Genomic DNA, 18,477 nt, shown 5'->3' with positions numbered 1-18,477 from the left:
CAGACGGCTCGTCGTCCGTCCGATGCCCTGCTCGCCGCGACTGAAGATGGTCGAAGACGTTCGTCCAGTGCAAGGCGATACGCACTTCGAACTGAGAAAACTCCGCTCCTTTCCGGCGCCCAAGCTAGCACATCCTCTCCCAGCCTTGCCGATGCTCTAATTTTAATAATTTCCTCCACATCAACTGGTAGGAAGTATTGCTTCAAAACATCCATCCTCCAATTACCACGATCATCCAAAAGCTCCGCCACACGTTGGAGACGGCATCGTCCTTGAGGACTCACCGGCGTCCCTGCTCCTCCCCGCATGATCCATTTATCCCTCCAGATGCGAATAGATTGGCCATTGCCAACCCGCCAAACAAGGCCTTTTTTGAGCAGCTCCAGGCCATGTAGTACGCCCTGCCATGTCGCCGAGGCGCCGCCAGCGAAAACTGTGTCTTCAAGGTTGCCATTCGGGTAATAGCGTGCTTTCAAGACCCTCGAGCACAGGCTATCCGGGATGGTGAGCAGCCGCCAAGCCTGTCTTGCTAGCAATGCCTGGTTGAAAAGACGGAGATCCTTGAAGCCAAGGCCACCATGGGACTTCGGCTGCAATAGAACATCCCATGCTCGCCAATGTGTCTTCCGTCTACCCTTCTCTGACCCCCACCAGTAGCTCCTGATCATGCGAGTGAGTTCATCACAGATTGAGGCCGGCAACTTGAAAACACTCATCAGATAGGTTGGCAAGGCTTGCGCCACTGATTTGATCAGCACCTCTCTACCGCTTTGAGCCAGTTGAGAGTCCCCCCATAGCATCAAATGCTTAGTCAGACTGTCCAAGATACCAACAAAACGTCCCTTACTCATTCTGCCATGGGGTGTGGGCAGCCCCAAATACTTCTCTTCGAAGTTGATATTTTGCACACCAAGCACCCGTGTCACATCGTCTCTATCCTTTTGGTTGCAAGGCGCACCAAACAGTATTGAGCACTTGTTTGGATTAATTAGTTGCCCCGTGGCACCCGCAAATGCATCCAACACGCCCTTAATCCGGCTCGCTTCCCCTTCCGTTGCACGAAAGAACAATAAAGTGTCATCGGCGAACAGGAGGTGTGAGATCCCGGGGGCTCGTGGGCACACCTTCAAGGGAGTAATGTTCAATCTTCCAACACCCTGCTTCAACAGTGCAGCCAAACCATCAGCTATAAATAGGAATAAAAACGGGGAAAGAGGGTCTCCCTGCCGCAGCCCTCGCGACGGTGCATATTGTCATTTGAAGGTTTCATTCCTGTAAAAGCTATATTGAAAAAGGACACATCGAAAAATTAATAACCTTGTCGAATGTGGCGCAAATGAAGATACTATCTTCGATGCTTTGACAGAATGTTGTTATGCCCGAGTATTCAAGGAGTTTTTTAAGAAACGTTATGGCATTAAGCTTCCCAAACTGCATGAGCTAACTTGGGCCCAAGACATTCTAGATAATGATATATGTGGAATCGGAGAAAGCATGATATATTTTGTGTGGCATGTGGTCAGTGTGGACATTACAAAATAACAAAATTCATGGAGCATACTGAATTAATCCAATTCAAGCTTGCAGGTGGGCACATGATATGGCTGTGGATTTGATGTTGAGTGCAAAACCCTCAGGACAAAGAATTGAACATATAAATGACGATAGGAACCCAGCCATTCTCAGACCATCCACGCGTCCACCTTTTGCAAATCTCGTTCGCCTAGCCTCTCTCGATGACGCTTGGGCCCAGTAGTGTGGCCCCTTGCGTCCCGGCGAGCAGAGAAGCGAGAGAGAGCACAAATCTAACCTGCGACCCCCACCTCCTCTCCTGCCGCCGCCGCCTCCTCTCTCGTCTGCCGCCGCCCCCATCTCCACTATTGAACATATAAATGACGATAGGAACCCAGCCATTCTCAGACCATCCACGCGTCCACCCTTTGCAAATCTCGTTCGTTTTTACCTCACTTCCTGCCTAGCCTCTCTCGATGACGCCTGGGCCCAGTAGTGTGGCCCCTTGCGTCCCGGCGAGCAGAGAAGCGAGAGAGAGCACAAATCTAACCTGCGACCCCCACCTCCTCTCCTGCCGCCGCCGCCTCCTCTCTCGCCTGCCGCCGCCCCCATCTCCACTATCTCTGTCTAACGACGAGGAGAGGCTCACCCCACAGCCCCTTCTCCACCCACGACCAATGGTTGGGGAGGCGGGCTCTTCTCGCTGGGGTGGAGGAGCAGGGGAGGGCTGGGAGGCCGGCCGGTGGGGGGGCATTGAGGCCAGCCTGCTAGGATGGAGCAGCGAGGCCCGAGCTCTAGGCGTCGGAGAAGAGACCGACGTGGGGCGCAAGGAGTAGGGGAGGGTGGGGCTTTCATCTGCGACCTCGGCATCGGTGCTCGGCTGGCGAATGGGGCGGCGACCGGCCCATTGGCCCTCACACGAAGTCCACGCCGAGTCTAGCTTACGAGCCCCATGGTCGTGGTTGGTTTATCCTCCTATCTCCAGATCCCCTCTTGCGCATTCTCCTGCTCTCCCCATGTCCTCCTGTGTTGTTTGTGTTCCTCCGATTTGCAAGGATTGTGGGAAGCAAATATACGTGGGTGAGTTGTTTCCCAGCCGCAATAGGAGTCGGTTCTGGCGAACACGAGCAGCAGCCGCAACAGGTGGCCGTGCTGAGAAGTGATTGTCCACGGCGCCGGTGTCCTCGGCAGAAAGGCGAAGCCAAGATGAACCTATCATATTTTCGTCAGCCATGGAAGATGCAGAAGAAACAAGCTGCGGTTCATTTCCCATTGTAGCATTGGTTTGTTGCAAGGCTTCCTCAGATTGTGTGGAATCAGTTTGAACATGCAGCTGAGCAAATAAGAACATGATTGGATGGTTTCATGTAAACATACTTCCCTGTATCATGGTTGAATGAATGATTTATTGGTGGTTTTTCCCCAGGTCAGGACTGTGCGAGTGATATTGGATTCTCTGGTATTCGTTCGGACTACAGTTATGAGGAAATGGGCCGATGCATTTTCCAAGACGGTCCTCAGTTGGCCTCTTCGTGCAGCAAGATGAATGTCTAGCCTTGACCTTTCTTGTCGTGTTCCTTAATTGCTTGTGGGCTGAAGCATTATTTTTTTCTTTGCATGTCCTGGTGCTTTGATGGGTCGTGAGGCGTCGGTTCCATCAATTTGTAAGGTGAGGTTCCAGAATCGTTTAGCCGCGTCTTGCTCCTACTTCATAATGTGGAGTTTATCTCTGTTTTGCTAAAAATTTGTAGGTAACAGCTAAAAAAAAATTGTAGGTAAAATTGCTGAAAAGGAGATAATTAGCCAATCCACAATAAAACGTTCCATTGATTTCTTTTTCTAAAAATTGGGAGCTGAAATTGTCAAAACTGTGTGCTTTTTGTAGCTCTCTTTCCTGCTTCTAGCGCTAAAATATTTCTTTTGCCTCTAGACAAGGATTTTGTAGGTACTGCTTTATGTACACAGAATCATAAATTATTTTAATCATTGTTGAATGTCGTCAGCTATACTGTTGCAACATTTAAGAGGGAAGTCTGCACTTTTGAGTGCCCCATTTTATGGACAACTTGGCCATTTCCTCTGGAAGGGGTCACTCAACTCACAAAGAATAAAGAATAGAGACTGCTTTATCTTTCATGCAATAGTTCAGGTTGGTTGTTCTTAATTTTTCTGTAGTGGTTAATTTGATTATCTAGCAATCATTCCACTGTTTTTAGGTTGGAGGTTCTGATCATTCAGGTTGCAGGATTCAAGGTGTTGTAGTTCAGGTGGGGCAGCAAACGTAATTAGCAGTTTGTATGCTTAGGAGAAAATCCCTCTATTAATATTGGGTTATGGGTTTTGTTTACTGAAATTTTAAAATAGTGGGCCTGGTAAAACACCAATGTTTGTTGTGTGAGTCAATAGGGACTTCACACACAAAATATGCATCACCCTCCATTTAATGGCCTAAAAACACTAGCATGTTTGGATGGAATTTTCATCTATATGTATCAGCCGTGGGCTATTCCAAGAAGAGGGTGATGCATCAGTTGTACAATCATGTGTGCATGTGCTTCTTATTTGAATTTTATAAAATCTAGAGCTACCTTGCAAAACTGTTCTGATTACTATGGAATAAAATCTAAAGCTAGCTTATAATACTGCTTGAAAATAGTTTTGGCTCTTCTCATGTGGGAGTAAGTGGGAGTAATAGGACAGCTTATAATACACAATTTTCAGATTCTATTTGTTTGCTGCTGAAGCTGATGTTTTCCTTTTTTCAGAATTGAGTGTGTATGAACAAAGCAATGGAGGTTATGTTAATTCCTAGATCCTAATATGCTCTTTCGTCTCCAGGTGATTACTTCGAATGGATGTGTGAGGTAATAGAGCTTCCGTCGCCGCCTCCTCATCCTTCTTCGCCCTGCATTCTCACATTTGTTAATGAGAAAATAACCCTGCGTTCTCACATTTGGTAATGAAAAAAAATAAAGGTATTACAGGCATCGCTCTGTGGAAGAAATGGGTGTATGCGTTCTAATTTAGTTGCTTGGCCTGCCTGCCTATCTTCCCTGGATGCTTATTTTCTTATGTGTTGCAGGTCATGTCAGGCACCATCTCGTGGTGTGATTCTATTTCAGGACACTTTTTCAGTTGTTAGTTCAGGTGCTTCTGATTTTCTGAATGAGTAGCTACGGAATGTTGAAGATGTTGTGTTCTTATTTTTCGGGCGTTTACTTTGCTTATTCTGCTTCTCCTCGGCCTCCTTCTATTAGTGCAGATCTTCTTTTAAATAGCAGGGACATTCTTTTACTTTTACGAGGGCATATTTTTCCTGGGCCCTGATGGATCTTTTCATATATATTTCAGATATCAGTGGTCCATGTCACAGTATACAAGTGATTAGTACTTAAGCATGACATGGGGAAGCTTGGATACACCATTTAGGACCAGGATATACTCGATCTGGGAGAACATGGGCTTCTTACCACCATCTTTTGTACCCAGTTTATTAGTTTCTCAGCCGCAACAGGCGGCGGTTCTGGCGAACACGATCTATTGTTCATCACTTCATAACCACAATCGCCTATATAATGTATCTGGCAATCTATTTTTCTTGGTAATAACATTGTAAATAATTGATCGTAAGCTTCTTAGAACACCATGTTATCATCACTATTTATGTATGTTGTCTCAATACATGCCTCACTCTCGCCCTTTGCGCCATTGGCGCAACGAGTCATCTAGTCAAAACAAAAACCAAGATCAGCTGGCAACGTCCACAAGAAGGCTTCTATAAAGTAATGTAAACGCAGCCTTCAATGCAAGAGAAGAAAAAAGAGCTAAAGGATTCATAACCAGACATGCTGATGGTGGCATTGTAGTAGCGGCGAGCTGTAAGTGGTATGACTCAGTCCCTAATACTTTAACAGGAGAAGAATTAGCTTGTAGAGATGGAGCTAAAATGTTGAACAAATTGAATAATCAACAAGGAACAATGCAGACTCATTCTCAGGAGCTTCTGTCATTTTGGGGATCCAACAAGCATCATAGAGCTAGCATCTTGCCGATTATTAATGAAAAACAAGAGCTGGTAGAAGGATGTAGTGGTTTTAACATTTATCATGTAATATAGGGACGGAAGCAAATATAGCAGCCCACAAAGTGGCTAAATTTCCTTCTGAATCAAATTCAGGGTATGTCAGGACTCAGGATACATCAGGTGCCGGATAACATCCTGCTGTGCACTAGACAAGACTGTATAATCCTGATGCTCTTGTTTGAATCGCAAAATAATAACTATGTCAGAGCTTCACTTACACCTGACAATGAGTATCAGGAGAAGCAAGATTAAAGATGTTTAACAAGTGTTACACGTTTGGAAGAAGTGTCTTTTACAGTGTGATGTTATATTTATCACAGGTTATCCCCTATTTATAATTACACAGCACCAGAGATATACGTATCACTCTATTCTAGTGTTGTAATTAGTTTTTGACCAGTCCGCTAATCATGACTCTGTTTCTTTCGAAACAAATGCCATATAAATTTGATCAACTAATCATGACTTACAAAAAAATGCCATCTATATTTAGTGGGTGTAAATTGCATGGCAGAGTGGAGTTTTTAGGTGATCCTCATTTTTGCTTGAGAACGCATATACAAGGAAGACATTTTTTTTAGAAAGAAAGGGCTGCGCCCCTGTTCCATTTCATAAAGAAACGAAACAACAGATCCAGAGTATATTACAACACGAGAGCTCACGACGGACAGCAGGCACGCTGCCACAGTAAAGCGTCACAAATCTATGGCAACGCAAAGCCAGAAACTAGAACTAGTAAAGGAAGAATCCAGCAGCGCTAGTGCACTCTTAAAACAGAGAGAAGCTACAGGCTCATGAGCCAATAAAAACAGGTCTAAAAGGAGTTTCCCCGCCTCAGCCAGGATCTGGCCACAACAACAGAGGAGGGCTTCTCGCTTTCGTCTCCAACTTTTCCACAGCCCACTCCAGCTTGCCCCTGGCACCTTCTGAGGAAAGGCATCCCCATGTAGACAGATTTGATGTTGTTCTCCTCCATATAGCCCGCAAACCAGGCCAACAAACGTTATTGAAAACCATGTCGTTGCGAGTTTTCCAGATCGCCCATAGCCCAGCCGCATGGACCGTATTAGTGGCAGCGAACTTATCTCCTTTGAGCCAGTACGAGGAGATAGACATCATATTTATGTCTTCACTCACTCGAGTAATGATACAGATGGCTTTCCAGAACTCAGCAGCAACAACACAGGCACTGAATAAGTGAAAACATGATTCTTGTTCAGAGCAAAACACGCAAGTGGAATCACCCACCTCTTGTCTTTTGCTCAAATTATCTCTGGTCAGTAATTTATTATTAACCAAGAGGCAGAGAAAAATCTGAATCCTAGGGGGATTTTAAGTTTCCAAACAGCAGGAGAAGTAGTAGGCAAGACCGCCCCCCCCCCCCCCCCGAAATTAATGAACTTATAGAAAGAACTAACTGTATAAACCCCTTTAGAATTCAGATTCCAAATAGGGGAGTCATCCTCATCTACCAAACGAATGGAACTAGCAATTTCTACAAGTTCAAACCAAAGAGCTATCTGCTCTTGAGGAAAACATCTTCTAAAAGTAAGTTTCAGGTTATGGCCATCCCAAATTTTGTCAATAGTGACATTATGTTTATTAGCTAAGTTGTATAGATCTCAATATTGGCTAGCCAAAGTAGCATTGCCAAACCAATGGTCCTCCCAGAACCGAGTCCTCTTGCCATTACCTATCTTCCAAGAGAAACCAAGTTTGGCAGCTTGTGCTGCCCAGATCACCCCTTTCCAGAAGGGGGTGGGGGGGGGCTCCAGTAGCAGAACAAGCAAAAATGTTACTGCTTTGAGGGTTATATTTGGAGTCAATGATATTCTTCAAAATTTTGCCCTCAGAGTTGTAATATCTACTAATCCAAGAGGCTAATAGGGCCAAGTTCATATCTCCTATGTCAGTAATACCAAAACCACCAAACTCTTTCCTCATATTTATTGAGTTCCAGGCAGTTAAATTGATATTTGTGATGACCTTCATAATCATCCCAAAAGCAATGAGCTAATTGGGAGTTAATGAGTTTAATAGCCCATTTAGGAAATTTAATAAAGCCCATAAGATAAGTAGGGATGCTAGCTAAGCAGGCTTGGACTAAAATAAGTCTCTTGCCAAAGGAGAGCAGTCTCCCCCTCCACCCAGCAGCTTTCTTAATGATCTTATCCACAGTAGGTTGCAGATCCTCTTTTCTAATTTTGCTAAAATGTAAAGGGGTGGCCAAGTACTTAATAGGGAAAGTACTAATTTTACAACCCAGGGTTTGAGCAAAAACTAAGGCCTCCTCCCTATCAATATTGATGGGGACAAGGTCACACTTGTGAAAATTAATCCTCATACCAGAGATCTGCTCAAAACAAGATAAAAGCCATTTAAGGTTTTTGGCATGTTCTAAGTTTTTGTCTAGGAAGAGCAGGGTGTCATCAGCATATTGCATACTAATGACCCCAGCAGGATTTGAGGGGGGGGAAACACCAGCAATTAAGTTTTCATCAGTAGCTTTGATCAAAATTCTAGTGAAAACGTCAGCAACTAAATTAAACAGCAGAGGGGAGATAGGGTCCCCCTGTCTTGCCCATTTGCCAACTATAAAATACTCACTTTTGGTGTCATTAATTCTGACACCAACAGACCCTTTGCAGAGTAAGGATTCGATTTTATGCATCCATATAGGACCAAATCCTCTGTTCCTAAGCATTTTCAGGAGGAATTCTCTACTGATCATGTCATAGGCTTTTTCATAGTCAAGTTTGAAGCAGAAACCAGACATTTTGTTGGTGGCAACTACATGGACTACCTCATGAGGAGCCACTATGCTTTCAAGGATAAATCTCCCTTTTAGGAAAGCAGTCTGGTTGGGAGATATTAGAAAATTACAAATAGGGCCAAACCTATTGGTGGCACACTTGGCAAAAAAAATTAAAACTGCAATTAATCATGGCTAAAGGCCTGAACCTATCCATCTTAACAACATTAGGTTCTTTAGGCACTAAAGTAAGTAGGGAGAAATTAAGCCTGTACAAATCAAGTTCCCCAGCCTCCCAGTCTCTAAACAGAGCAAATAGATCATTTTTTATTAAATCCCAGTACTTTTGATAAAACAGGAAAGGAAAACCATCTGGTCCAGATGCTCCTTCAGCATATGAGCCAAATACAGCAGCCTTAATTTCATCCTCAGAGAAAGGTTTTTCAAGTAAATTAAAGTGCTCAGGAGAGAGCATGCTATCATGATCCCAGAAGTCATCCATGAGATCAATGTCAATGGTAGGAACATAACCAATTTTTTTATAATAATCTATAGCTATTTGAAGAATACCTTGGGTATCCTCCACAGGACCTGAAGGGGTTTCCGGCATAGCAATCTGTTTCTTTCTCCTCTTCTGATTTGCCACTGCTTTGAAATACCCGGTGTTATATTTACCCTCCAAAATCTCTTTCTCTCTGGACCTCTGCCTAGCCTTGATCTCGTCCCTTCTCCAGATTTCATTCAGCTCACCTGCAATATTTTTCATTTTATTCTTAGAGTTAGGAGATAAAGGTTGAGTTTCAGCTAGGATATCTAAACAATTATATTGAGCCACTAATGCCTGCTTATTTATGTTCTGGTCTGCTTCATAATTAGCACACCAACCCTTAGCAGCTTTCCTAGTAGTCCTGATTTTAAACTACCAGATATCAATGGCCTTGGTGGCTTTACACTCAGAGTTCCAAGCTTTATGAATAACATCATCAAAACCAGGAATATTAAGCCACCATTTTTCAAATCTAAAGAATTTAGAAGTAGGGTTCGAGAGCCCAGAAGTAGTATTTAATACTAGAGGAGTGTGATCACTCCCCACTCTGGGTAGGGCTTTGATAGAGGCCCCAAGGAAAATCCCATCCCAATCAACAGAAACAAAAACTCTATCTAAAGTGGACATAATCAAGTTGTCTTGATTATTAAACTGAAGCACAATGCATATACAAGGAAGACATCTCTTAAATATAATCAAACTGAAGCACAATGTGAAAAACAGTCATCCGTATAAATAAATTCATCATAAGCGGGGTTCGCAATCTCGTATGCAGCAGAGCAGTTATGGATTGAATGAAAAAAAGACAAAAATGTGTTGGTTGACCTCAACAGCTAGCTGTTACTCCTTGGAGGGGTCTAGGACGTGCCCTGCAAACACAACTGTGCCGGTCACACTAGTAGAAAACAGGGCTTTGGTCACAGGGCAATATTCACATTAGTCTCGGTTCCGTCACGAACCGGGACTAATGTGAGCATTCACTAGTAGAAAAGGGGTCAAACGTGAAGCACATTAGTGCCGGTTTGAATTAGAGCCGGCACTAATGTGTACATTAGTGCCGGTATGTGGCGGCGATCAATAGTACCGGTTCGTGGCAAACGTTTAGTATCGGTTCATGCCATGAACCGGTACTAAAGAGGCTGTGTCAGCCTGCGGTCAGGCTATGGCCCCACCATCACCATTTAGTGCCGGTTCGTACCACGAACCGGTATTAATGATGTTATGGCAAGCTGTTTTTAGTCCCACCTCGCCAAGAGAGAGACAGTATGAGCGGTTTATAAGCCGTGAGTGCACAGACAATGACGAAGAGTTGCAATGCTCACCTACATGTTGATTAGCTTCAAGCCTTGCGGAATAGCATAGATTGCACTGAGCTATGTGCAGTACAGTCTACACTATTCCGAATGGCTTGAAGCAAATTAACTACCATTGCACCTCTTTTCTATTTTTAATAACTTATTTAAACTCCGGACTTCTTTTGTGTTCAGTATGCAGCATTCAAAGCGACGTCATCAATTTCCAACATGTTCTGACATCATTTGTTGTTTTTCGGTCATTTACCTAATTGTTTAGAGAGGTAAATGACCGTGAAATTGAAAATCACTACAAAATGAATCCTGAAAATGTTGAAACTTGGCATGGTATCATCATATCACCCGCATAGCATGCGCGAAAGAGTAGAGAGGGTCACGGCAAAAACTGGACGCACTTCGTGTACAAACTGGACAAACTCTTTCCGAGTATCAGGGTTTCGGACGAGAACTCATCTGTTACATGGCCACTTCAATGTTTTTAAACTTATTTGAACTCCGGACTTCTTTTGTGTTCAGTATGCAGCATAAAGCAACGTCATCAATTTCCATCATGTTCTGACATCATTTGTTGTTTTTCGGTCATTTACCTAATTGTTTAGAGAGGTAAATGACCGTGAAATTGAAAATCACTACAAAATGAATCCTGAAAATGTTAAAACTTGGCATGGTATCATCATATCACCCGCATAGCACGCGCGAAAGAGTAGAGAGGGTCACGGCAAAAACTGGACGCACTTCGTGTACAAACTGGACAAACTCTTTCGGAGTATCAGGGTTTCGGACGAGAACTCATCTATTACATGGCCACTTCAATGTTTTTTAAACTTATTTGAACACCGGACTTCTTTTGTGTTCAGTATGCAGCATTTAAAGCGACGTCATCAATTTCCAACATGTTCTGACATCATTTGTTGTTTTTCGGTCATTTAGCTAATTGTTTAGAGAGCTAAATGACCGTGAAATTGAAAATCACTATAAAATGAATCCTGAAAATGTTGAAACTTGGCATGGTATCATCATATCACCCGCATAGCATGCGCGAAAGAGTAGAGAGGGTCACGGCAAAAACTGGACGCACTTCGTGTACAAACTGGACAAACTCTTTCCGAGTATCAGGGTTTCAGACGAGAACTCATCTGTTACATGGCCACTTCAATGTTTTTTAAACTTATTTGAACTCCGGACTTCTTTTGTGTTCAGTATGCAGCATTTAAAGCGACGTCATCAATTTCCAACATGTTCTGACATCATTTGTTGTTTTTCGGTCATTTACCTAATTGTTTAGAGAGCTAAATGACCGTGAAATTGAAAATCACTACAAAATGAATCCTGAAAATGTTGAAACTTGGCATGGTATCATCATATCACCCGCATAGCATGCGCGAAAGAGTAGAGAGGGTCACGGCAAAAACTGGACGCACTTCGTGTACAAACTGGACAAACTCTTTCGGAGTATCAGGGTTTCGGACGAGAACTCATCTGTTACATGGCCACTTCAATGTTTTTTAAACTTATTTGAACACCGGACTTCTTTTGTGTTCAGTATGCAGCATTTAAAGCAACGTCATCAATTTCCAACATGTTCTGACATCATTTGTTGTTTTTCGGTCATTTAGCTAATTGTTTAGAGAGCTAAATGACCGTGAAATTGAAAATCACTATAAAATGAATCCTGAAAATGTTGAAACTTGGCATGGTATCATCATATCACCCGCATAGCATGCGCGAAAGAGTAGAGAGGGTCACGGCAAAAACTGGACGCACTTCGTGTACAAACTGGACAAACTCTTTCCGAGTATCAGGGTTTCGGACGAGAACTCATCTGTTACATGGCCACTTCAATGTTTTTAAACTTATTTGAACTCCGGACTTCTTTTGTGTTCAGTATGCAGCATTTAAAGCGACGTCATCAATTTCCAACATGTTCTGACATCATTTGTTGTTTTTCGGTCATTTACCTAATTGTTTAGAGAGCTAAGTGACCGTGAAATTGAAAATCACTACAAAATGAATCCTGAAAATGTTGAAACTTGGCATGGTATCATCATATCACCCGCATAGCATGCGCGAAAGAGTAGAGAGGGTCACGGCAAAAACTAGACGCACTTCGTGTACAAACTGGACAAACTCTTTCGGAGTATCAGGGTTTCGGACGAGAACTCATCTGTTACATGGCCACTTCAATGTTTTTTAAACATATTTGAACTCCGGACTTCTTTTGTGTTTAGTATGCAGCATTTAAAGCGACGTCATCAATTTCCAACATGTTCTGACATCATTTGTTGTTTTTCGGTCATTTACCTAATTGTTTAGAGAGCTAAATGACCGTGAAATTGAAAATCACTAAAAAATGAATCCTGAAAATGTTGAAACTTGGCATGGTATCATCATATCACCCGCATAGCATGCGCGAAAGAGTAGAGAGGGTCACGGCAAAAACTGGACGCACTTCGTGTACAAACTGGACAAACTCTTTCGGAGTATCAGGGTTTCGGACGAGAACTCATCTGTTACATGGCCACTTCAATGTTTTTAAACTTATTTGAACTCCGGACTTCTTTTGTGTTCAGTATGCAGCATTTAAAGCGACGTCATCAATTTCCAACATGTTCTGACATCATTTGTTGTTTTTCGGTCATTTACCTAATTGTTTAGAGAGCTAAGTGACCGTGAAATTGAAAATCACTACAAAATGAATCCTGAAAATGTTGAAACTTGGCATGGTATCATCATATCACCCCCATAGCATGCGCGAAAGAGTAGAGAGGGTCACGGCAAAAACTGGACGCACTTCGTGTACAAACTGGACAAACTCTTTCCGAGTATCAGGGTTTCGGACGAGAACTCATCTGTTACATGGCCACTTCAATGTTTTTTAAACTTATTTGAACTCCGGACTTCTTTTGTGTTCAGTATGCAACATTTAAAGCGACGTCATCAATTTCCAACATGTTCTGACATCATTTGTTGTTTTTCGGTCATTTACCTAATTGTTTAGAGAGCTAAATGACCGTGAAATTGAAAATCACTACAAAATGAATCCTAAAAATGTTGAAACTTGGCATGGTATCATCATATCACCCGCATAGCATGCGCGAAAGAGTAGAGAGGGTCACGGCAAAAACTAGACGCACTTCGTGTACAAACTGGACAAACTCTTTCGGAGTATCAAGGTTTCGGACGAGAACTCATCTGCTACATGGCCACTTCAATGTTTTTTAAACTTATTTGAACTCCGGACTTCTTTTGTGTTCAGTATGCAGCATTTAAAGCGACGTCATCAATTTCCAACATGTTCTGACATCATTTGTTGTTTTTCGGTCATTTACCTAATTGTTTAGACAGCTAAGTGACCGTGAAATTGAAAATCACTACAAAATGAATCCTGAAAATGTTGAAACTTGGCATGGTATCATCATATCACCCGCATAGCATGCGCGAAAGAGTAGACAGGGTCACGGCAAAAACTGGACGCACTTCGTGTACAAACTGGACAAACTCTTTCCGAGTATCAGGGTTTCGGACGAGAACTCATCTGTTACATGGCCACTTCAATGTTTTTAAACTTATTTGAACTCCGGACTTCTTTTCTGTTCAGTATGCAGCATTTAAAACGACGTCATCAATTTCCACCATGTTCTGACATCATTTGTTGTTTTTCGGTCCTTTACCTAATTGTTTAGAGAGCTAAATGACCGTGAAATTGAAAATCACTACAAAATGAATCCTGAAAATGTTGAAACTTGGCATGGTATCATCATATCACCCGCATAGCATGCGCGAAAGAGTAGAGAGGGTCACGGCAAAAACTGGACGCACTTCGTGTACAAACTGGACAAACTCTTTTGGAGTATCAGGGTTTCGGACGAGAACTCATCTGCTACATGGCCACTTCAATGTTTTTTAAACTTATTTGAACTCCGGACTTCTTTTGTGTTCAGTATGCAGCATTTAAAGTGACGTCATCAATTTCCAACATGTTCTGACATCATTTGTTGTTTTTCGGTCCTTTACCTAATTGTTTAGAGAGCTAAATGACCGTGAAATTGAAAATCACTACAAAATGAATCCTGAAAATGTTGAAACTTGGCATGGTATCATCATATCACCCGCATAGCATGCGCGAAAGAGTAGAGAGGGTCACGGCAAAAACTGGACGCACTTCGTGTACAAACTGGACAAACTCTTTTGGAGTATCAGGGTTTCGGACGAGAACTCATCTGCTACATGGCCACTTCAATGTTTTTTAAACTTATTTGAACTCCGGACTTCTTTTGTGTTCAGTATGCAGCATTTAAAGCGACGTCATCAATTTCCAACATGTTCTGACATCATTTGTTGTTTTTCGGTCATTTACCTAATTGTTTAGAGAGGTAAATGACCGTGAAATTGAAAATCACTACAAAATGAATCCTGAAAATGTTGAAACTTGGCATGGTATCATCATATCACCCGCATAGCATGCGCGAAAGAGTAGAGAGGGTCACGGCAAAAACTGGACGCACTTCGTGTACAAACTGGACAAACTCTTTCCGAGTATCAGGGTTTCGGACGAGAACTCATCTGTTACGTGCCACTTCAATGTTTTTTAAACTTATTAGAACTCCGGACTTCTTTTGTGTTCAGTATGCAGCATTTAAAGCGACGTCATCAATTTCCAACATGTTCTGACATCATTTGTTGTTTTTCGGTCATTTACCTAATTGTTTAGAGAGCTAAATGACCGTGAAATTGAAAATCACTATAAAATGAATCCTGAAAATGTTGAAACTTGGCATGGTATCATCATATTACCCGCATAGCATGCGCGAAAGAGTATAGAGGGTCACGGCAAAAACTGGACGCACTTCGTGTACAAACTGGACAAACTCTTTCGGAGTATCAGGGTTTCGGACGAGAACTCATCTGTTACATGGCCACTTCAATGTTTTTAAACTTATTTGAACTCCGGACTTCTTTTGTGTTCAGTATGCAGCATTTACAGCGACATCATCAATTTCCAACATGTTCTGACATCATTTGTTGTTTTTCGGTCATTTAGCTAATTGTTTAGAGAGCTAAGTGACCGTGAAATTGAAAATCACTACAAAATGAATCCTGAAAATGTTGAAACTTGGCATGGTATCATCATATCACCCGCATAGCATGCGCGAAAGATTAGAGAGGGTCACGGCAAAAACTGGACGCACTTCGTGTACAAACTGGACAAACTCTTTCCGAGTATCAGGGTTTCGGACAAGAACTCATCTGTTACATGGCCACTTCAATGTTTTTAAACTTATTTGAACTCCGGACTTCTTTTGTGTTCAGTATGCAGCATTTAAAGCGACGTCATCAATTTCCAACATGTTGTGACATCATTTGTTGTTTTTCGGTCATTTACCTAATTGTTTAGAGAGCTAAATGACCGTGACATTGAAAATCACTACAAAACGAATCCTAAAAATGTTGAAACTTGGCATGGTATCATCATATCACCCGCATAGCATGCGCGAAAGAGTAGAGAGGGTCACGGCAAAAACTAGACGCACTTCGTGTACAAACTGGACAAACTCTTTCGGAGTATCAGGGTTTCGGACGAGAACTCATCTGCTACATGGCCACTTCAATGTTTTTTAAACTTATTTGAACTCCGGACTTCTTTTGTGTTCAGTATGCAGCATTTAAAGCGACGTCATCCATTTCCAACATGTTCTGACATCATTTGTTGTTTTTCGGTCCTTTACCTAATTGTTTAGAGAGCTAAATGACCGTGAAATTGAAAATCACTACAAAATGAATCCTGAAAATGTTGAAACTTGGCATGGTATCATCATATCACCCGCATAGCATGCGCGAAAGAGTAGAGAGGGTCACGGCAAAAACTGGACGCACTTCGTGTACAAACTGGACAAACTCTTTCGGAGTATCAGGGTTTCGGACGAGAACTCATCTGTTACATGGCCACTTCAATGTTTTTTAAACTTATTTGAACTCCGGACTTCTTTTGTGTTCAGTATGCAGCATTTAAAGCGACGTCATCAATTTCCAACATGTTCTGACATCATTTGTTGTTTTTCGGTCATTTACCTAATTGTTTAGAGAGCTAAATGACCATGAAATTGAAAATCACTACAAAATGAATCCTGAAAATGTTGAAACTTGGCATGGTATCATCATATCACCCGCATAGCATGCGCGAAAGAGTAGAGAGGGTCACGGCAAAAACTGGACGCACTTCGTGTACAAACTGGACAAACTCTTTCGGAGTATCAGGGTTTCGGACGAGAACTCATCTGTTACATGGCCACTTCAATGTTTTTTAAACTTATTTGAACTCCGGACTTCTTTTGTGTTCAGTATGCAGCATTTAAAGCGACGTCATCCATTTCCAACATGTTCTGACATCATTTGTTGTTTTTCGGTCATTTACCTAATTGTTTAGAGAGCTAAATGACCGTGAAATTGAAAATCACTATAAAATGAATCCTGAAAATGTTGAAACTTGGCATGGTATCATCATATCACCCGCATAGCATGCGCGAAAGAGTAGAGAGGGTCACGGCAAAAACTGGACGCACTTCGTGTACAAACTGGACAAACTCTTTCCGAGTATCAGGGTTTCGGACGAGAACTCATCTGTTACATGGCCACTTCAATGTTTTTTAAACTTATTTGAACTCCGGACTTCTTTTGTGTTTAGTATGCAGCATTTAAAGCAACGTCATCAATTTCCAACATGTTCTGACATCATTTGTTGTTTTTCGGTCATTTACCTAATTGTTTAGAGAGCTAAGTGACTGTGAAATTGAAAATCACTACAAAATGAATCCTGAAAATGTTGAAACTTGGCATGGTATCATCATATCACCCGCATAGCATGCGCGAAAGAGTAGAGAGGGTCACGGCAAAACCTAGACGCACTTCGTGTACAAACTGGACAAACTCTTTCGGAGTATCAGGGTTTCGAACGAGAACTCATCTGTTACATGGCCACTTCAATGTTTTTTAAACTTATTTGAACTCCGGACTTCTTTTGTGTTCAGTATGCAACATTTAAAGCGACGTCATCAATTTCCAACATGTTCTGACATCATTTGTTGTTTTTCGGTCATTTACCTAATTGTTTAGAGAGCTAAATGACCATGAAATTGAAAATCACTAAAAAATGAATCCTGAAAATGTTGAAACTTGGCATGGTATCATCATATCACCCGCATAGCATGCGCGAAAGAGTAGAGAGGGTCACGGCAAAAACTGGACGCACTTCGTGTACAAACTGGACAAACTCTTTCGGAGTATCAGGGTTTCGGACGAGAACTCATCTGCTACATGGCCACTTCAATGTTTTTTAAACTTATTTGAACTCCGGACTTCTTTTGTGTTCAGTATGCAGCATTTAAAGCGACGTCATCCATTTCCAACATGTTCTGACATCATTTATTGTTTTTCGGTCCTTTACCTAATTGTTTAGAGAGCTAAATGACCGTGAAATTGAAAATCACTACAAAATGAATCCTGAAAATGTTGAAACTTGGCATGGTATCATCATATCACCCGCATAGCATGCGCGAAAGAGTAGAGAGGGTCACGGCAAAAACTGGACGCACTTCGTGTACAAACTGGACAAACTCTTTCGGAGTATCAGGGTTTCGGACGAGAACTCATCTGTTACATGGCCACTTCAATGTTTTTTAAACTTATTTGAACTCCGGACTTCTTTTGTGTTCAGTATGCAGCATTTAAAGCGACGTCATCAATTTCCAACATGTTCTGACATCATTTGTTGTTTTTCGGTCATTTACCTAATTGTTTAGAGAGCTAAATGACCATGAAATTGAAAATCACTACAAAATGAATCCTGAAAATGTTGAAACTTGGCATGGTATCATCATATCACCCGCATAGCATGCGCGAAAGAGTAGAGAGGGTCACGGCAAAAACTGGACGCACTTCGTGTACAAACTGGACAAACTCTTTCGGAGTATCAGGGTTTCGGACGAGAACTCATCTGTTACATGGCCACTTCAATGTTTTTTAAACTTATTTGAACTCCGGACTTCTTTTGTGTTCAGTATGCAGCATTTAAAGCGACGTCATCAATTTCCAACATGTTCTGACATCATTTGTTGTTTTTCGGTCATTTAGCTAATTGTTTAGAGAGCTAAATGACCGTGAAATTGAAAATCACTATAAAATGAATCCTGAAAATGTTGAAACTTGGCATGGTATCATCATATCACCCGCATAGCATGCGCGAAAGAGTAGAGAGGGTCACGGCAAAAACTGG

At 42.0% G+C, this 18,477-nt stretch overlaps 1 pseudogene; it reads right to left on the bottom strand.

Annotated features, from left to right (window-relative positions):
• Positions 1–2,479: 2,479 nt before the first annotated feature.
• LOC147981519 (uncharacterized) overlaps positions 2,480–18,477 on the bottom strand; it is a 38,338-nt pseudogene continuing 22,340 nt past the window's right edge.

This window comes from Triticum urartu, chromosome 3A, assembly GCF_056163025.1.
Source record: "Triticum urartu cultivar PI428250 chromosome 3A, HENAU_Tu73, whole genome shotgun sequence".
NCBI lineage: Eukaryota > Viridiplantae > Streptophyta > Magnoliopsida > Poales > Poaceae > Triticum > Triticum urartu.
This window is presented reverse-complemented; position numbering and strand designations above follow the sequence as displayed.